Genomic DNA, 21,278 nt, shown 5'->3' with positions numbered 1-21,278 from the left:
TATCCCTAAACACCTAGCGCGGTCTCTCGAGAGACTGTCAAAAATCGCTTTCTCCGTTTGCGTTGCAAGTAAGTGAAAACGCGGTCTCAACCCAGAGCCACTTGGCAGCAGCGACACGTAAATACCGTTACTGTTACTGCTCGATACTGACGTTAGCCTACTATACCATGTTCAGCCACCGCTAGAAAATGCACGGCTCTAGAACCGGAGCAAACGACAGGAGGGCCAACGCCGAACGGGCACACGTGTCAGACATGGAGCGCGACGAGAATGGGATTCGAACCCATGCGTGCAGAGCACAATGGATTAGCAGTCCATCGCCTTAACCACTCGGCCACCTCGTCGAGGGATCTGGGCTGTCCGGACATGGGTTGGCGCGCTCCAGATGATCTTTTTCTTTTTTTTCCCCCGTACTCGAGGGTCATTTTCCTGTTCCACATGCGATTTCAACATTTTCCTTGGGAGATGTCAAGCCAGCAAGCCACTGCTGTGGTTCAGTGGCCAGTGTGGAGTTCAGTGGCCCTGTTGTACACAGAAAGCACATTGAGCTCCTTGGACATGAAAAGTTCCAGATAAAAGCCATTTGTCACCCTTTCTCTTGGTGTTGATGTTGCTATTATATGTAAAGGTGGCAACTTGCTCAGCGAGCAGGCGGAGCACACACCGAATGCAGATGTGTCTGAGTGGTGTGTCCAAGTGGCTGTCAAAGGACAGCTCTCCTGGGGCGCCGTGGCTTAGTTGCTTAAGGTGCCTGTCTAGTAAACAGGAGACCCTGGCTCCGAATCCCAGCGGTGCCTTTTTTGTTCTGTCTTCTCGAACAGAACTGGTCATTATGGACAACCGCCTACGGCTAGACTTAATTAAATGCAAGCATTCATTTCCTGTCTTGAACAACTTGTTTTTCTTATAATGGATGCAACTTGCAAAACATGAAATACAAACCTTGCTAATCAGCACTCGCGGCTGGCAAAAAAAAAAAAGAAGTCAGCAATGTTTTTTTCTTTAACCTTAACCCTTCTAATGGAGAAGAGTTAAACGACCGAGTCTATGCAGCTTAAACGGTGCGCACGTCGGGTTCTTAGCTGAAAGGGTGGTAAATCACGCTCACCCCAGTCCTTAATCTTTTAAAGAGGATACAAAATTGAACCTAGTCGCCACATCACATACATCCTGTTCAACGATAAAAAGGTAACGTCTATCCTCACTCCAGAGTCAATCTCATGTTGAGGGCATACTTTTTTCCACTTTACCATGAGTCGGGCTCGGCTGCACAGAGGCGAGAGCAGAGCAATGAGGTCACGGGGACAGGGGAGTCACACGCTGGCTGTTTGAACACGCGGAAGATCACTGAGGGATCCACAGTATGTGGACCCTCCGTGCGCCATCAGTCCGCACTCCGGACTCTGAATCCTGCCATCCGAGTTAAGATCTCGGCGGAACCTGAGGCGCAGTTCCTTCTTAAAACGTAATCTGGTGAGCATTTCTAGAATCGTACTTGTATAGATGCAGCCTTTAATGTGTTGCTAGGTTAAAATTGATGACTTCTTGAACTTCAGTAGGCAACTGCCCTCTTGATTTCGGATTTAATTTCTTTATTACAGGGGCACTTTTATGAAGACAGAGTCATGTTCAGGTACTTTGCTTGATGGAGGAAGCTCATTTCGGACTCTGTGATCTGCTCACCTGGAAAGGTCTGCTGTACTACTACAAGAGAGAAGTAGAGTCTGGAAGAAGGGACAATTTTATGATGCTTTGGAAGATAATGTTTTTTTTTTCTTTGAAATCGAAATGAATCAGAATATCAGTGCAAAAGACAGACTCTTGGTTTGGTTTAAAGAGATATGGTTTTAAAACAGACAAAATGTAGAAAACAGGTGTTTCTCACTTTGGTAAAGAATGGACCGGGGGTAATATTTTACTAGTTGCAGTGCTGATCTCACTGGGTTACAGTCCTGCAGTGTCACACCGGGGCCAGTGGCGCAATGGATAATGCGTCTGACTACGGATCAGGAGATTGCGGGTTGGACTCCTGCCTGGCTCGGGTCGTTTTTAAACGCATCGGGCTACTCCCTAAGTAGTCTGTGCTACTTACTGCATTGCAATCGTACCCAGTAAGAGATTTCCTTCATGTAAATGAACTGCACCTGACAGCTTTAGAAAAACACCTGGGCTCAGTACGGTGCTGAGAGCTCAGCGTTGCTGTTCTAATTAGCACGCACTGCATCGGCTATGAGCCCGAACTTTTCAATTATTCCGATCAGTAAGTCAACACGTAGTCCACATGAACGGTAGAAATATTCTCTTGTCTGTCTCTTGTTTGTATAGAACTGAATGTCCCTGACAATGTACTGTTAGTTTTAATTGAAGAACGGCACTTGTGTTCAAATATACCAGACAAGTTTATGTAACTGCTCATGCGACACTCAGTTGTAATTAGTCAAGAAATAAAGTCGAACAACAGCTGCGGGTTTGATTCTGAACGTATGAGATTGCAGCGCCTTTTACTTCCATTGACAAATGACAGAGATTCGAAGAGAGATCCTTCAGACCAGCAAGCAAACCCACGGCTATTTCGGTTTTCTATCTAGGCAACGTTGGTGTCTGCAATAGCATACATGAAAGCGTGATGCAATTTCTGTGGCTACATTTGTTGCACGTCATGCACAGTAAGAGTGTTTCTAACACCAAATAAAAAGTCAACAATTAGCGATCACGCCTTCTCCTCAGTTAACCCACTGAAACCCTTGCTGTTAACAGTTGTTTACTGCGTGCTTTAGGAGCACCTACATATCGTGTCGGTTCTTTCAGCTTTATTCATTAGGTTTTCAAAGGCATAAGCAGAGCACCAGAGGTGCGAAGGCAAAGTGTGTGGTTATCTGAAGAATTGATGTCCATGGCAGCGGGGCCAAGCGATTTAGCGTTGTTATAGTACCAGGAAAGGAGAAGCGGCACTTCGCCTCTGCCGCGCAGGCACAAGGCGACGTGCGGCAGACGCCGGAGTCGGCAGGTTTTGAACCTGCGCGGGGAAGCCCCAACGCATTTCGAGCCCATCGCCTTAACCACTCGACCACGACAAAAGCGAGCCCGCCGCCGCCGCATTCCTCCTATAATCAAACACGGACTGCGAGGTGGCTGCGGATACCTTTTTAAAGTTGCTCTCCGTTAAAAAGAAAATACCTTTCACAAGATACGTGCCGGCAGACAGACACGCCTCAGAGGGTTTAAGGCTGGCTTCACGTTCAAATGATAAAGTCCCCCCGTCCGGATGTCAAAATGCAACTTTGGCAGACAGAACAAACATCAACAAACCACAAATGTGGACAAGGATTTTACAAGCTGCACCACACTGCACTTTCAAAAGCATTTACGTTCGTCTTAGACGCAGGACTTGCCTTTGATTTGCGCGCTTACGAACGCCATGGAAAACGAAACAAAACTAAAGCCCTCAGCTCCTGCACGTGATTATAATGCCGTTACGTGTCGAAGCAGTAATTGACGTCATCCTACCACTGCAACACGGGGAATAGAGAGAAATGAGCACACGCTACGAATCGTCTCAATCACTCCCTAGAGTCGTAAGGCGCATTGAAGGGTGCACCCCCATCATTAATCGTTGCGCCTCTGTGAAAGGAAAGCTCTTGGGCAGTCTTTGAAACAGCTCGGATGAAACACTTGATTGCTTCCATGTGCATCTGGAGCCCACTTCTTATTTTCACTTCACGCCGCCCAAAGCATTTCTAAAACAGGAGATTCGCGTTTGGGAATGCGCCCTGCCCTACAAATAAAACAGGTCTACGGGTCTGAAACCTGCTCCACGGAAAACAGCTCTGTTGCGCTTTTGATCAAAGGGAGATTCGCTGTTCTTACTTTTTGATGACATAACACCCAAAGGGGCTTCTTTGGAGCTGGATTCCAACCAGCATCCTTAAGTTTCTTGGCGGTATCCTTTACAGTCCTCTGTTCGGTCGACAAGGGACTGAAGGGGGCAGCTTTCCTCACACATACAGTGCAATGTACTGTAGTGTTCCCCTTCATTGAATTCGCAGTTCTGCATCAGACCTCTAACTCGTTTCCTTAGCTTGGATTTAAGCCACGAAGCAGGCTTCTACTGTATAAGGAATCACAAACTATTTGAGAGGCCACCATCCCAGGGGGAACTGACAAAGTCTATCCCTAAACACCTAGCGCGGTCTCTCGAGAGACTGTCAAAAATCGCTTTCTCCGTTTGCGTTGCAAGTAAGTGAAAACGCGGTCTCAACCCAGAGCCACTTGGCAGCAGCGACACGTAAATACCGTTACTGTTACTGCTCGATACCGACGTTAGCCTACTATACCATGTTCAGCCACCGCTAGAAAATGCACGGCTCTAGAACCGGAGCAAACGACAGGAGGGCCAACGCCGAACGGGCACACGTGTCAGACATGGAGCGTGACGAGAATGGGATTCGAACCCAGGCGTGCAGAGCACAATGGATTAGCAGTCCATCGCCTTAACCACTCGGCCACCTCGTCGAGGGATCTGGGCTGTCCGGACATGGGTTGGCGCGCTCCAGATGATCTTTTTCTTTTTTTTCCCCCGTACTCGAGGGTCATTTTCCTGTTCCACATGCGATTTCAACATTTTCCTTGGGAGATGTCAAGCCAGCAAGCCACTGCTGTGGTTCAGTGGCCAGTGTGGAGTTCAGTGGCCCTGTTGTACACAGAAAGCACATTGAGCTCCTTGGACATGAAAAGTTCCAGATAAAAGCCATTTGTCACCCTTTCTCTTGGTGTTGATGTTGCTATTATATGTAAAGGTGGCAACTTGCTCAGCGAGCAGGCGGAGCACACACCGAATGCAGATGTGTCTGAGTGGTGTGTCCAAGTGGCTGTCAAAGGACAGCTCTCCTGGGGCGCCGTGGCTTAGTTGCTTAAGGTGCCTGTCTAGTAAACAGGAGACCCTGGCTCCGAATCCCAGCGGTGCCTTTTTTGTTCTGTCTTCTCGAACAGAACTGGTCATTATGGACAACCGCCTACGGCTAGACTTAATTAAATGCAAGCATTCATTTCCTGTCTTGAACAACTTGTTTTTCTTATAATGGATGCAACTTGCAAAACATGAAATACAAACCTTGCTAATCAGCACTCGCGGCTGGCAAAAAAAAAAAAGAAGTCAGCAATGTTTTTTTCTTTAACCTTAACCCTTCTAATGGAGAAGAGTTAAACGACCGAGTCTATGCAGCTTAAACGGTGCGCACGTCGGGTTCTTAGCTGAAAGGGTGGTAAATCACGCTCACCCCAGTCCTTAATCTTTTAAAGAGGATACAAAATTGAACCTAGTCGCCACATCACATACATCCTGTTCAACGATAAAAAGGTAACGTCTATCCTCACTCCAGAGTCAATCTCATGTTGAGGGCATACTTTTTTCCACTTTACCATGAGTCGGGCTCGGCTGCACAGAGGCGAGAGCAGAGCAATGAGGTCACGGGGACAGGGGAGTCACACGCTGGCTGTTTGAACACGCGGAAGATCACTGAGGGATCCACAGTATGTGGACCCTCCGTGCGCCATCAGTCCGCACTCCGGACTCTGAATCCTGCCATCCGAGTTAAGATCTCGGCGGAACCTGAGGCGCAGTTCCTTCTTAAAACGTAATCTGGTGAGCATTTCTAGAATCGTACTTGTATAGATGCAGCCTTTAATGTGTTGCTAGGTTAAAATTGATGACTTCTTGAACTTCAGTAGGCAACTGCCCTCTTGATTTCGGATTTAATTTCTTTATTACAGGGGCACTTTTATGAAGACAGAGTCATGTTCAGGTACTTTGCTTGATGGAGGAAGCTCATTTCGGACTCTGTGATCTGCTCACCTGGAAAGGTCTGCTGTACTACTACAAGAGAGAAGTAGAGTCTGGAAGAAGGGACAATTTTATGATGCTTTGGAAGATAATGTTTTTTTTTTTCTTTGAAATCGAAATGAATCAGAATATCAGTGCAAAAGACAGACTCTTGGTTTGGTTTAAAGAGATATGGTTTTAAAACAGACAAAATGTAGAAAACAGGTGTTTCTCACTTTGGTAAAGAATGGACCGGGGGTAATATTTTACTAGTTGCAGTGCTGATCTCACTGGGTTACAGTCCTGCAGTGTCACACCGGGGCCAGTGGCGCAATGGATAACGCGTCTGACTACGGATCAGGAGATTGCGGGTTGGACTCCTGCCTGGCTCGGGTCGTTTTTAAACGCATCGGGCTACTCCCTAAGTAGTCTGTGCTACTTACTGCATTGCAATCGTACCCAGTAAGAGATTTCCTTCATGTAAATGAACTGCACCTGACAGCTTTAGAAAAACACCTGGGCTCAGTACGGTGCTGAGAGCTCAGCGTTGCTGTTCTAATTAGCACGCACTGCATCGGCTATGAGCCCGAACTTTTCAATTATTCCGATCAGTAAGTCAACACGTAGTCCACATGAACGGTAGAAATATTCTCTTGTCTGTCTCTTGTTTGTATAGAACTGAATGTCCCTGACAATGTACTGTTAGTTTTAATTGAAGAACGGCACTTGTGTTCAAATATACCAGACAAGTTTATGTAACTGCTCATGCGACACTCAGTTGTAATTAGTCAAGAAATAAAGTCGAACAACAGCTGCGGGTTTGATTCTGAACGTATGAGATTGCAGCGCCTTTTACTTCCATTGACAAATGACAGAGATTCGAAGAGAGATCCTTCAGACCAGCAAGCAAACCCACGGCTATTTCGGTTTTCTATCTAGGCAACGTTGGTGTCTGCAATAGCATACATGAAAGCGTGATGCAATTTCTGTGGCTATATTTGTTGCACGTCATGCACAGTAAGAGTGTTTCTAACACCAAATAAAAAGTCAACAATTAGCGATCACGCCTTCTCCTCAGTTAACCCACTGAAACCCTTGCTGTTAACAGTTGTTTACTGCGTGCTTTAGGAGCACCTACATATCGTGTCGGTTCTTTCAGCTTTATTCATTAGGTTTTCAAAGGCATAAGCAGAGCACCAGAGGTGCGAAGGCAAAGTGTGTGGTTATCTGAAGAATTGATGTCCATGGCAGCGGGGCCAAGCGATTTAGCGTTGTTATAGTACCAGGAAAGGAGAAGCGGCACTTCGCCTCTGCCGCGCAGGCACAAGGCGATGTGCGGCAGACGCCGGAGTCGGCAGGTTTCGAACCTGCGCGGGGAAGCCCCAACGCATTTCGAGCCCATCGCCTTAACCACTCGACCACGACAAAAGCGAGCCCGCCGCTGCCGCATTCCTCCTATAATCAAACACGGACTGCGAGGTGGCTGCGGATACCTTTTTAAAGTTGCTCTCCGTTAAAAAAAAAATACCTTTCACAAGATACGTGCCGGCAGACAGACACGCCTCAGAGGGTTTAAGGCTGGCTTCACGTTCAAATGATAAAGTCCCCCCGTCCGGATGTCAAAATGCAACTTTGGCAGACAGAACAAACATCAACAAACCACAAATGTGGACAAGGATTTTACAAGCTGCACCACACTGCACTTTCAAAAGCATTTACGTTCGTCTTAGACGCAGGACTTGCCTTTGATTTGCGCGCTTACGAACGCCATGGAAAACGAAACAAAACTAAAGCCCTCAGCTCCTGCACGTGATTATAATGCCGTTACGTGTCGAAGCAGTAATTGACGTCATCCTACCACTGCAACACGGGGAATAGAGAGAAATGAGCACACGCTACGAATCGTCTCAATCACTCCCTAGAGTCGTAAGGCGCATTGAAGGGTGCACCCCCATCATTAATCGTTGCGCCTCTGTGAAAGGAAAGCTCTTGGGCAGTCTTTGAAACAGCTCGGATGAAACACTTGATTGCTTCCATGTGCATCTGGAGCCCACTTCTTATTTTCACTTCACGCCGCCCAAAGCATTTCTAAAACAGGAGATTCGCGTTTGGGAATGCGCCCTGCCCTACAAATAAAACAGGTCTACGGGTCTGAAACCTGCTCCACGGAAAACAGCTCTGTTGCGCTTTTGATCAAAGGGAGATTCGCTGTTCTTACTTTTTGATGACATAACACCCAAAGGGGCTTCTTTGGAGCTGGATTCCAACCAGCATCCTTAAGTTTCTTGGCGGTATCCTTTACAGTCCTCTGTTCGGTCGACAAGGGACTGAAGGGGGCAGCTTTCCTCACACATACAGTGCAATGTACTGTAGTGTTCCCCTTCATTGAATTCGCAGTTCTGCATCAGACCTCTAACTCGTTTCCTTAGCTTGGATTTAAGCCACGAAGCAGGCTTCTACTGTATAAGGAATCACAAACTATTTGAGAGGCCACCATCCCAGGGGGAACTGACAAAGTCTATCCCTAAACACCTAGCGCGGTCTCTCGAGAGACTGTCAAAAATCGCTTTCTCCGTTTGCGTTGCAAGTAAGTGAAAACGCGGTCTCAACCCAGAGCCACTTGGCAGCAGCGACACGTAAATACCGTTACTGTTACTGCTCGATACCGACGTTAGCCTACTATACCATGTTCAGCCACCGCTAGAAAATGCACGGCTCTAGAACCGGAGCAAACAACAGGAGGGCCAACGCCGAACGGGCACACGTGTCAGACATGGAGCGCGACGAGAATGGGATTCGAACCCAGGCGTGCAGAGCACAATGGATTAGCAGTCCATCGCCTTAACCACTCGGCCACCTCGTCGAGGGATCTGGGCTGTCCGGACATGGGTTGGCGCGCTCCAGATGATCTTTTTCTTTTTTTTCCCCCGTACTCGAGGGTCATTTTCCTGTTCCACATGCGATTTCAACATTTTCCTTGGGAGATGTCAAGCCAGCAAGCCACTGCTGTGGTTCAGTGGCCAGTGTGGAGTTCAGTGGCCCTGTTGTACACAGAAAGCACATTGAGCTCCTTGGACATGAAAAGTTCCAGATAAAAGCCATTTGTCACCCTTTCTCTTGGTGTTGATGTTGCTATTATATGTAAAGGTGGCAACTTGCTCAGCGAGCAGGCATAGCACACACCGAATGCAGATGTGTCTGAGTGGTGTGTCCAAGTGGCTGTCAAAGGACAGCTCTCCTGGGGCGCCGTGGCTTAGTTGCTTAAGGTGCCTGTCTAGTAAACAGGAGACCCTGGCTCCGAATCCCAGCGGTGCCTTTTTTGTTCTGTCTTCTCGAACAGAACTGGTCATTATGGACAACCGCCTACGGCTAGACTTAATTAAATGCAAGCATTCATTTCCTGTCTTGAACAACTTGTTTTTCTTATAATGGATGCAACTTGCAAAACATGAAATACAAACCTTGCTAATCAGCACTCGCGGCTGGCAAAAAAAAAAAGAAGTCAGCAATGTTTTTTTCTTTAACCTTAACCCTTCTAATGGAGAAGAGTTAAACGACCGAGTCTATGCAGCTTAAACGGTGCGCACGTCGGGTTCTTAGCTGAAAGGGTGGTAAATCACGCTCACCCCAGTCCTTAATCTTTTAAAGAGGATACAAAATTGAACCTAGTCGCCACATCACATACATCCTGTTCAACGATAAAAAGGTAACGTCTATCCTCACTCCAGAGTCAATCTCACGTTGAGGGCATACTTTTTTCCACTTTACCATGAGTCGGGCTCGGCTGCACAGAGGCGAGAGCAGAGCAATGAGGTCACGGGGACAGGGGAGTCACACGCTGGCTGTTTGAACACGCGGAAGATCACTGAGGGATCCACAGTATGTGGACCCTCCGTGCGCCATCAGTCCGCACTCCGGACTCTGAATCCTGCCATCCGAGTTAAGATCTCGGCGGAACCTGAGGCGCAGTTCCTTCTTAAAACGTAATCTGGTGAGCATTTCTAGAATCGTACTTGTATAGATGCAGCCTTTAATGTGTTGCTAGGTTAAAATTGATGACTTCTTGAACTTCAGTAGGCAACTGCCCTCTTGATTTCGGATTTAATTTCTTTATTAGAGGGGCACTTTTATGAAGACAGAGTCATGTTCAGGTACTTTGCTTGATGGAGGAAGCTCATTTCGGACTCTGTGATCTGCTCACCTGGAAAGGTCTGCTGTACTACTACAAGAGAGAAGTAGAGTCTGGAAGAAGGGACAATTTTATGATGCTTTGGAAGATAATGTTTTTTTTTTCTTTGAAATCGAAATGAATCAGAATATCAGTGCAAAAGACAGACACTTGGTTTGGTTTAAAGAGATATGGTTTTAAAACAGACAAAATGTAGAAAACAGGTGTTTCTCACTTTGGTAAAGAATGGACCGGGGGTAATATTTTACTAGTTGCAGTGCTGATCTCACTGGGTTACAGTCCTGCAGTGTCACACCGGGGCCAGTGGCGCAATGGATAACGCGTCTGACTACGGATCAGGAGATTGCGGGTTGGACTCCTGCCTGGCTCGGGTCGTTTTTAAACGCATCGGGCTACTCCCTAAGTAGTCTGTGCTACTTACTGCATTGCAATCGTACCCAGTAAGAGATTTCCTTCATGTAAATGAACTGCACCTGACAGCTTTAGAAAAACACCTGGGCTCAGTACGGTGCTGAGAGCTCAGCGTTGCTGTTCTAATTAGCACGCACTGCATCGGCTATGAGCCCGAACTTTTCAATTATTCCGATCAGTAAGTCAACACGTAGTCCACATGAACGGTAGAAATATTCTCTTGTCTGTCTCTTGTTTGTATAGAACTGAATGTCCCTGACAATGTACTGTTAGTTTTAATTGAAGAACGGCACTTGTGTTCAAATATACCAGACAAGTTTATGTAACTGCTCATGCGACACTCAGTTGTAATTAGTCAAGAAATAAAGTCGAACAACAGCTGCGGGTTTGATTCTGAACGTATGAGATTGCAGCGCCTTTTACTTCCATTGACAAATGACAGAGATTCGAAGAGAGATCCTTCAGACCAGCAAGCAAACCCACGGCTATTTCGGTTTTCTATCTAGGCAACGTTGGTGTCTGCAATAGCATACATGAAAGCGTGATGCAATTTCTGTGGCTATATTTGTTGCACGTCATGCACAGTAAGAGTGTTTCTAACACCAAATAAAAAGTCAACAATTAGCGATCACGCCTTCTCCTCAGTTAACCCACTGAAACCCTTGCTGTTAACAGTTGTTTACTGCGTGCTTTAGGAGCACCTACATATCGTGTCGGTTCTTTCAGCTTTATTCATTAGGTTTTCAAAGGCATAAGCAGAGCACCAGAGGTGCGAAGGCAAAGTGTGTGGTTATCTGAAGAATTGATGTCCATGGCAGCGGGGCCAAGCGATTTAGCGTTGTTATAGTACCAGGAAAGGAGAAGCGGCACTTCGCCTCTGCCGCGCAGGCACAAGGCGATGTGCGGCAGACGCCGGAGTCGGCAGGTTTCGAACCTGCGCGGGGAAGCCCCAACGCATTTCGAGCCCATCGCCTTAACCACTCGACCACGACAAAAGCGAGCCCGCCGCTGCCGCATTCCTCCTATAATCAAACACGGACTGCGAGGTGGCTGCGGATACCTTTTTAAAGTTGCTCTCCGTTAAAAAAAAAATACCTTTCACAAGATACGTGCCGGCAGACAGACACGCCTCAGAGGGTTTAAGGCTGGCTTCACGTTCAAATGATAAAGTCCCCCCGTCCGGATGTCAAAATGCAACTTTGGCAGACAGAACAAACATCAACAAACCACAAATGTGGACAAGGATTTTACAAGCTGCACCACACTGCACTTTCAAAAGCATTTACGTTCGTCTTAGACGCAGGACTTGCCTTTGATTTGCGCGCTTACGAACGCCATGGAAAACGAAACAAAACTAAAGCCCTCAGCTCCTGCACGTGATTATAATGCCGTTACGTGTCGAAGCAGTAATTGACGTCATCCTACCACTGCAACACGGGGAATAGAGAGAAATGAGCACACGCTACGAATCGTCTCAATCACTCCCTAGAGTCGTAAGGCGCATTGAAGGGTGCACCCCCATCATTAATCGTTGCGCCTCTGTGAAAGGAAAGCTCTTGGGCAGTCTTTGAAACAGCTCGGATGAAACACTTGATTGCTTCCATGTGCATCTGGAGCCCACTTCTTATTTTCACTTCACGCCGCCCAAAGCATTTCTAAAACAGGAGATTCGCGTTTGGGAATGCGCCCTGCCCTACAAATAAAACAGGTCTACGGGTCTGAAACCTGCTCCACGGAAAACAGCTCTGTTGCGCTTTTGATCAAAGGGAGATTCGCTGTTCTTACTTTTTGATGACATAACACCCAAAGGGGCTTCTTTGGAGCTGGATTCCAACCAGCATCCTTAAGTTTCTTGGCGGTATCCTTTACAGTCCTCTGTTCGGTCGACAAGGGACTGAAGGGGGCAGCTTTCCTCACACATACAGTGCAATGTACTGTAGTGTTCCCCTTCATTGAATTCGCAGTTCTGCATCAGACCTCTAACTCGTTTCCTTAGCTTGGATTTAAGCCACGAAGCAGGCTTCTACTGTATAAGGAATCACAAACTATTTGAGAGGCCACCATCCCAGGGGGAACTGACAAAGTCTATCCCTAAACACCTAGCGCGGTCTCTCGAGAGACTGTCAAAAATCGCTTTCTCCGTTTGCGTTGCAAGTAAGTGAAAACGCGGTCTCAACCCAGAGCCACTTGGCAGCAGCGACACGTAAATACCGTTACTGTTACTGCTCGATACCGACGTTAGCCTACTATACCATGTTCAGCCACCGCTAGAAAATGCACGGCTCTAGAACCGGAGCAAACAACAGGAGGGCCAACGCCGAACGGGCACACGTGTCAGACATGGAGCGCGACGAGAATGGGATTCGAACCCAGGCGTGCAGAGCACAATGGATTAGCAGTCCATCGCCTTAACCACTCGGCCACCTCGTCGAGGGATCTGGGCTGTCCGGACATGGGTTGGCGCGCTCCAGATGATCTTTTTCTTTTTTTTCCCCCGTACTCGAGGGTCATTTTCCTGTTCCACATGCGATTTCAACATTTTCCTTGGGAGATGTCAAGCCAGCAAGCCACTGCTGTGGTTCAGTGGCCAGTGTGGAGTTCAGTGGCCCTGTTGTACACAGAAAGCACATTGAGCTCCTTGGACATGAAAAGTTCCAGATAAAAGCCATTTGTCACCCTTTCTCTTGGTGTTGATGTTGCTATTATATGTAAAGGTGGCAACTTGCTCAGCGAGCAGGCATAGCACACACCGAATGCAGATGTGTCTGAGTGGTGTGTCCAAGTGGCTGTCAAAGGACAGCTCTCCTGGGGCGCCGTGGCTTAGTTGCTTAAGGTGCCTGTCTAGTAAACAGGAGACCCTGGCTCCGAATCCCAGCGGTGCCTTTTTTGTTCTGTCTTCTCGAACAGAACTGGTCATTATGGACAACCGCCTACGGCTAGACTTAATTAAATGCAAGCATTCATTTCCTGTCTTGAACAACTTGTTTTTCTTATAATGGATGCAACTTGCAAAACATGAAATACAAACCTTGCTAATCAGCACTCGCGGCTGGCAAAAAAAAAAAGAAGTCAGCAATGTTTTTTTCTTTAACCTTAACCCTTCTAATGGAGAAGAGTTAAACGACCGAGTCTATGCAGCTTAAACGGTGCGCACGTCGGGTTCTTAGCTGAAAGGGTGGTAAATCACGCTCACCCCAGTCCTTAATCTTTTAAAGAGGATACAAAATTGAACCTAGTCGCCACATCACATACATCCTGTTCAACGATAAAAAGGTAACGTCTATCCTCACTCCAGAGTCAATCTCACGTTGAGGGCATACTTTTTTCCACTTTACCATGAGTCGGGCTCGGCTGCACAGAGGCGAGAGCAGAGCAATGAGGTCACGGGGACAGGGGAGTCACACGCTGGCTGTTTGAACACGCGGAAGATCACTGAGGGATCCACAGTATGTGGACCCTCCGTGCGCCATCAGTCCGCACTCCGGACTCTGAATCCTGCCATCCGAGTTAAGATCTCGGCGGAACCTGAGGCGCAGTTCCTTCTTAAAACGTAATCTGGTGAGCATTTCTAGAATCGTACTTGTATAGATGCAGCCTTTAATGTGTTGCTAGGTTAAAATTGATGACTTCTTGAACTTCAGTAGGCAACTGCCCTCTTGATTTCGGATTTAATTTCTTTATTAGAGGGGCACTTTTATGAAGACAGAGTCATGTTCAGGTACTTTGCTTGATGGAGGAAGCTCATTTCGGACTCTGTGATCTGCTCACCTGGAAAGGTCTGCTGTACTACTACAAGAGAGAAGTAGAGTCTGGAAGAAGGGACAATTTTATGATGCTTTGGAAGATAATGTTTTTTTTTTCTTTGAAATCGAAATGAATCAGAATATCAGTGCAAAAGACAGACACTTGGTTTGGTTTAAAGAGATATGGTTTTAAAACAGACAAAATGTAGAAAACAGGTGTTTCTCACTTTGGTAAAGAATGGACCGGGGGTAATATTTTACTAGTTGCAGTGCTGATCTCACTGGGTTACAGTCCTGCAGTGTCACACCGGGGCCAGTGGCGCAATGGATAACGCGTCTGACTACGGATCAGGAGATTGCGGGTTGGACTCCTGCCTGGCTTGGGTCGTTTTTAAACGCATCGGGCTACTCCCTAAGTAGTCTGTGCTACTTACTGCATTGCAATCGTACCCAGTAAGAGATTTCCTTCATGTAAATGAACTGCACCTGACAGCTTTAGAAAAACACCTGGGCTCAGTACGGTGCTGAGAGCTCAGCGTTGCTGTTCTAATTAGCACGCACTGCATCGGCTATGAGCCCGAACTTTTCAATTATTCCGATCAGTAAGTCAACACGTAGTCCACATGAACGGTAGAAATATTCTCTTGTCTGTCTCTTGTTTGTATAGAACTGAATGTCCCTGACAATGTACTGTTAGTTTTAATTGAAGAACGGCACTTGTGTTCAAATATACCAGACAAGTTTATGTAACTGCTCATGCGACACTCAGTTGTAATTAGTCAAGAAATAAAGTCGAACAACAGCTGCGGGTTTGATTCTGAACGTATGAGATTGCAGCGCCTTTTACTTCCATTGACAAATGACAGAGATTCGAAGAGAGATCCTTCAGACCAGCAAGCAAACCCACGGCTATTTCGGTTTTCTATCTAGGCAACGTTGGTGTCTGCAATAGCATACATGAAAGCGTGATGCAATTTCTGTGGCTACATTTGTTGCACGTCATGCACAGTAAGAGTGTTTCTAACACCAAATAAAAAGTCAACAATTAGCGATCACGCCTTCTCCTCAGTTAACCCACTGAAACCCTTGCTGTTAACAGTTGTTTACTGCGTGCTTTAGGAGCACCTACATATCGTGTCGGTTCTTTCAGCTTTATTCATTAGGTTTTCAAAGGCATAAGCAGAGCACCAGAGGTGCGAAGGCAAAGTGTGTGGTTATCTGAAGAATTGATGTCCATGGCAGCGGGGCCAAGCGATTTAGCGTTGTTATAGTACCAGGAAAGGAGAAGCGGCACTTCGCCTCTGCCGCGCAGGCACAAGGCGACGTGCGGCAGACGCCGGAGTCGGCAGGTTTCGAACCTGCGCGGGGAAGCCCCAACGCATTTCGAGCCCATCGCCTTAACCACTCGACCACGACAAAAGCGAGCCCGCCGCCGCCGCATTCCTCCTATAATCAAACACGGAATGTGAGGTGGCTGCGGATACCTTTTTAAAGTTGCTCTCCGTTAAAAAAAAAATACCTTTCACAAGATACGTGCCGGCAGACAGACACGCCTCAGAGGGTTTAAGGCTGGCTTCACGTTCAAATGATAAAGTCCCCCCGTCCGGATGTCAAAATGCAACTTTGGCAGACAGAACAAACATCAACAAACCACAAATGTGGACAAGGATTTTACAAGCTGCACCACACTGCACTTTCAAAAGCATTTACGTTCGTCTTAGACGCAGGACTTGCCTTTGATTTGCGCGCTTACGAACGCCATGGAAAACGAAACAAAACTAAAGCCCTCAGCTCCTGCACGTGATTATAATGCCGTTACGTGTCGAAGCAGTAATTTACGTCATCCTACCACTGCAACACGGGGAATAGAGAGAAATGAGCACACGCTACGAATCGTCTCAATCACTCCCTAGAGTCGTAAGGCGCATTGAAGGGTGCACCCCCATCATTAATCGTTGCGCCTCTGTGAAAGGAAAGCTCTTGGGCAGTCTTTGAAACAGCTCGGATGAAACACTTGATTGCTTCCATGTGCATCTGGAGCCCACTTCTTATTTTCACTTCACGCCGCCCAAAGCATTTCTAAAACAGGAGATTCGCGTTTGGGAATGCGCCCTGCCCTACAAATAAAACAGGTCTACGGGTCTGAAACCTGCTCCACGGAAAACAGCTCTGTTGCGCTTTTGATCAAAGGGAGATTCGCTGTTCTTACTTTTTGATGACATAACACCCAAAGGGGCTTCTTTGGAGCTGGATTCCAACCAGCATCCTTAAGTTTCTTGGCGGTATCCTTTACAGTCCTCTGTTCGGTCGACAAGGGACTGAAGGGGGCAGCTTTCCTCACACATACAGTGCAATGTACTGTAGTGTTCCCCTTCATTGAATTCGCAGTTCTGCATCAGACCTCTAACTCGTTTCCTTAGCTTGGATTTAAGCCACGAAGCAGGCTTCTACTGTATAAGGAATCACAAACTATTTGAGAGGCCACCATCCCAGGGGGAACTGACAAAGTCTATCCCTAAACACCTAGCGCGGTCTCTCGAGAGACTGTCAAAAATCGCTTTCTCCGTTTGCGTTGCAAGTAAGTGAAAACGCGGTCTCAACCCAGAGCCACTTGGCAGCAGCGACACGTAAATACCGTTACTGTTACTGCTCGATACCGACGTTAGCCTACTATACCATGTTCAGCCACCGCTAGAAAATGCACGGCTCTAGAACCGGAGCAAACAACAGGAGGGCCAACGCCGAACGGGCACACGTGTCAGACATGGAGCGCGACGAGAATGGGATTCGAACCCAGGCGTGCAGAGCACAATGGATTAGCAGTCCATCGCCTTAACCACTCGGCCACCTCGTCGAGGGATCTGGGCTGTCCGGACATGGGTTGGCGCGCTCCAGATGATCTTTTTCTTTTTTTTCCCCCGTACTCGAGGGTCATTTTCCTGTTCCACATGCGATTTCAACATTTTCCTTGGGAGATGTCAAGCCAGCAAGCCACTGCTGTGGTTCAGTGGCCAGTGTGGAGTTCAGTGGCCCTGTTGTACACAGAAAGCACATTGAGCTCCTTGGACATGAAAAGTTCCAGATAAAAGCCATTTGTCACCCTTTCTCTTGGTGTTGATGTTGCTATTATATGTAAAGGTGGCAACTTGCTCAGCGAGCAGGCGGAGCACACACCGAATGCAGATGTGTCTGAGTGGTGTGTCCAAGTGGCTGTCAAAGGACAGCTCTCCTGGGGCGCCGTGGCTTAGTTGCTTAAGGTGCCTGTCTAGTAAACAGGAGACCCTGGCTCCGAATCCCAGCGGTGCCTTTTTTGTTCTGTCTTCTCGAACAGAACTGGTCATTATGGACAACCGCCTACGGCTAGACTTAATTAAATGCAAGCATTCATTTCCTGTCTTGAACAACTTGTTTTTCTTATAATGGATGCAACTTGCAAAACATGAAATACAAACCTTGCTAATCAGCACTCGCGGCTGGCAAAAAAAAAAAGAAGTCAGCAATGTTTTTTTCTTTAACCTTAACCCTTCTAATGGAGAAGAGTTAAACGACCGAGTCTATGCAGCTTAAACGGTGCGCACGTCGGGTTCTTAGCTGAAAGGGTGGTAAATCACGCTCACCCCAGTCCTTAATCTTTTAAAGAGGATACAAAATTGAACCTAGTCGCCACATCACATACATCCTGTTCAACGATAAAAAGGTAACGTCTATCCTCACTCCAGAGTCAATCTCACGTTGAGGGCATACTTTTTTCCACTTTACCATGAGTCGGGCTCGGCTGCACAGAGGCGAGAGCAGAGCAATGAGGTCACGGGGACAGGGGAGTCACACGCTGGCTGTTTGAACACGCGGAAGATCACTGAGGGATCCACAGTATGTGGACCCTCCGTGCGCCATCAGTCCGCACTCCGGACTCTGAATCCTGCCATCCGAGTTAAGATCTCGGCGGAACCTGAGGCGCAGTTCCTTCTTAAAACGTAATCTGGTGAGCATTTCTAGAATCGTACTTGTATAGATGCAGCCTTTAATGTGTTGCTAGGTTAAAATTGATGACTTCTTGAACTTCAGTAGGCAACTGCCCTCTTGATTTCGGATTTAATTTCTTTATTAGAGGGGCACTTTTATGAAGACAGAGTCATGTTCAGGTACTTTGCTTGATGGAGGAAGCTCATTTCGGACTCTGTGATCTGCTCACCTGGAAAGGTCTGCTGTACTACTACAAGAGAGAAGTAGAGTCTGGAAGAAGGGACAATTTTATGATGCTTTGGAAGATAATGTTTTTTTTTTCTTTGAAATTGAAATGAATCAGAATATCAGTGCAAAAGACAGACACTTGGTTTGGTTTAAAGAGATATGGTTTTAAAACAGACAAAATGTAGAAAACAGGTGTTTCTCACTTTGGTAATGAATGGACCGGGGGTAATATTTTACTAGTTGCAGTGCTGATCTCACTGGGTTACAGTCCTGCAGTGTCACACCGGGGCCAGTGGCGCAATGGATAACGCGTCTGACTACGGATCAGGAGATTGCGGGTTGGACTCCTGCCTGGCTCGGGTCGTTTTTAAACGCATCGGGCTACTCCCTAAGTAGTCTGTGCTACTTACTGCATTGCAATCGTACCCAGTAAGAGATTTCCTTCATGTAAATGAACTGCACCTGACAGCTTTAGAAAAACACCTGGGCTCAGTACGGTGCTGAGAGCTCAGCGTTGCTGTTCTAATTAGCACGCACTGCATCGGCTATGAGCCCGAACTTTTCAATTATTCCGATCAGTAAGTCAACACGTAGTCCACATGAACGGTAGAAATATTCTCTTGTCTGTCTCTTGTTTGTATAGAACTGAATGTCCCTGACAATGTACTGTTAGTTTTAATTGAAGAACGGCACTTGTGTTCAAATATACCAGACAAGTTTATGTAACTGCTCATGCGACACTCAGTTGTAATTAGTCAAGAAATAAAGTCGAACAACAGCTGCGGGTTTGATTCTGAACGTATGAGATTGCAGCGCCTTTTACTTCCATTGACAAATGACAGAGATTCGAAGAGAGATCCTTCAGACCAGCAAGCAAACCCACGGCTATTTCGGTTTTCTATCTAGGCAACGTTGGTGTCTGCAATAGCATACATGAAAGCGTGATGCAATTTCTGTGGCTACATTTGTTGCACGTCATGCACAGTAAGAGTGTTTCTAACACCAAATAAAAAGTCAACAATTAGCGATCACGCCTTCTCCTCAGTTAACCCACTGAAACCCTTGCTGTTAACAGTTGTTTACTGCGTGCTTTAGGAGCACCTACATATCGTGTCGGTTCTTTCAGCTTTATTCATTAGGTTTTCAAAGGCATAAGCAGAGCACCAGAGGTGCGAAGGCAAAGTGTGTGGTTATCTGAAGAATTGATGTCCGTGGCAGCGGGGCCAAGCGATTTAGCGTTGTTATAGTACCAGGAAAGGAGAAGCGGCACTTCGCCTCTGCCGCGCAGGCACAAGGCGACGTGCGGCAGACGCCGGAGTCGGCAGGTTTCGAACCTGCGCGGGGAAGCCCCAACGCATTTCGAGCCCATCGCCTTAACCACTCGACCACGACAAAAGCGAGCCCGCCGCTGCCGCATTCCTCCTATAATCAAACACGGACTGCGAGGTGGCTGCGGATACCTTTTTAAAGTTGCTCTCCGTTAAAAAAAAAATACCTTTCACAAGATACGTGCCGGCAGACAGACACGCCTCAGAGGGTTTAAGGCTGGCTTCACGTTCAAATGATAAAGTCCCCCCGTCCGGATGTCAAAATGCAACTTTGGCAGACAGAACAAACATCAACAAACCACAAATGTGGACAAGGATTTTACAAGCTGCACCACACTGCACTTTCAAAAGCATTTACGTTCGTCTTAGACGCAGGACTTGCCTTTGATTTGCGCGCTTACGAACGCCATGGAAAACGAAACAAAACTAAAGCCCTCAGCTCCTGCACGTGATTATAATGCCGTTACGTGTCGAAGCAGTAATTTACGTCATCCTACCACTGCAACACGGGGAATAGAGAGAAATGAGCACACGCTACGAATCGTCTCAATCACTCCCTAGAGTCGTAAGGCGCATTGAAGGGTGCACCCCCATCATTAATCGTTGCGCCTCTGTGAAAGGAAAGCTCTTGGGCAGTCTTTGAAACAGCTCGGATGAAACACTTGATTGCTTCCATGTGCATCTGGAGCCCACTTCTTATTTTCACTTCACGCCGCCCAAAGCATTTCTAAAACAGGAGATTCGCGTTTGGGAATGCGCCCTGCCCTACAAATAAAACAGGTCTACGGGTCTGAAACCTGCTCCACGGAAAACAGCTCTGTTGCGCTTTTGATCAAAGGGAGATTCGCTGTTCTTACTTTTTGATGACATAACACCCAAAGGGGCTTCTTTGGAGCTGGATTCCAACCAGCATCCTTAAGTTTCTTGGCGGTATCCTTTACAGTCCTCTGTTCGGTCGACAAGGGACTGAAGGGGGCAGCTTTCCTCACACATACAGTGCAATGTACTGTAGTGTTCCCCTTCATTGAATTCGCAGTTCTGCATCAGACCTCTAACTCGTTTCCTTAGCTTGGATTTAAGCCACGAAGCAGGCTTCTACTGTATAAGGAATCACAAACTATTTGAGAGGCCACCATCCCAGGGGGAACTGACAAAGTCTATCCCTAAACACCTAGCGCGGTCTCTCGAGAGACTGTCAAAAATCGCTTTCTCCGTTTGCGTTGCAAGTAAGTGAAAACGCGGTCTCAACCCAGAGCCACTTGGCAGCAGCGACACGTAAATACCGTTACTGTTACTGCTCGATACCGACGTTAGCCTACTATACCATGTTCAGCCACCGCTAGAAAATGCACGGCTCTAGAACCGGAGCAAACAACAGGAGGGCCAACGCCGAACGGGCACACGTGTCAGACATGGAGCGCGACGAGAATGGGATTCGAACCCAGGCGTGCAGAGCACAATGGATTAGCAGTCCATCGCCTTAACCACTCGGCCACCTCGTCGAGGGATCTGGGCTGTCCGGACATGGGTTGGCGCGCTCCAGATGATCTTTTTCTTTTTTTTCCCCCGTACTCGAGGGTCATTTTCCTGTTCCACAT

The 21,278-nt window shown here is 47.2% G+C and overlaps 6 non-coding genes across 6 annotated transcripts; all 6 read right to left on the bottom strand.

Moving 5' to 3' along the window:
* Positions 1-262: 262 nt before the first annotated feature.
* On the bottom strand, positions 263-344 carry trnas-gcu (transfer RNA serine (anticodon GCU)). Its single transcript has one exon. It is a non-coding gene; the product is annotated as a tRNA-Ser (tRNA).
* Positions 345-4,430: 4,086 nt separating this feature from the next.
* On the bottom strand, positions 4,431-4,512 carry trnas-gcu (transfer RNA serine (anticodon GCU)). Its single transcript has one exon. It is a non-coding gene; the product is annotated as a tRNA-Ser (tRNA).
* A 4,087-nt stretch (positions 4,513-8,599) lies between these two features.
* On the bottom strand, positions 8,600-8,681 carry trnas-gcu (transfer RNA serine (anticodon GCU)). Its single transcript has one exon. It is a non-coding gene; the product is annotated as a tRNA-Ser (tRNA).
* Positions 8,682-12,766: 4,085 nt separating this feature from the next.
* trnas-gcu (transfer RNA serine (anticodon GCU)) lies at positions 12,767-12,848 on the bottom strand. The gene has a single exon. It is a non-coding gene; the product is annotated as a tRNA-Ser (tRNA).
* Positions 12,849-16,933: 4,085 nt separating this feature from the next.
* On the bottom strand, positions 16,934-17,015 carry trnas-gcu (transfer RNA serine (anticodon GCU)). Its single transcript has one exon. It is a non-coding gene; the product is annotated as a tRNA-Ser (tRNA).
* Positions 17,016-21,100: 4,085 nt separating this feature from the next.
* Positions 21,101-21,182, bottom strand: trnas-gcu (transfer RNA serine (anticodon GCU)). The gene has a single exon. It is a non-coding gene; the product is annotated as a tRNA-Ser (tRNA).
* Positions 21,183-21,278: the final 96 nt, after the last annotated feature.

This window comes from Lepisosteus platostomus, unplaced genomic scaffold (assembly GCF_059453375.1).
Source record: "Lepisosteus platostomus isolate fLepPlt1 unplaced genomic scaffold, fLepPlt1.hap1 Scaffold_73_H1, whole genome shotgun sequence".
Classification (NCBI taxonomy): domain Eukaryota; kingdom Metazoa; phylum Chordata; class Actinopteri; order Semionotiformes; family Lepisosteidae; genus Lepisosteus; species Lepisosteus platostomus.
The sequence above is the reverse complement of the archived record's forward strand: the minus strand, read 5'-3'. Positions and strand labels throughout refer to the sequence as shown.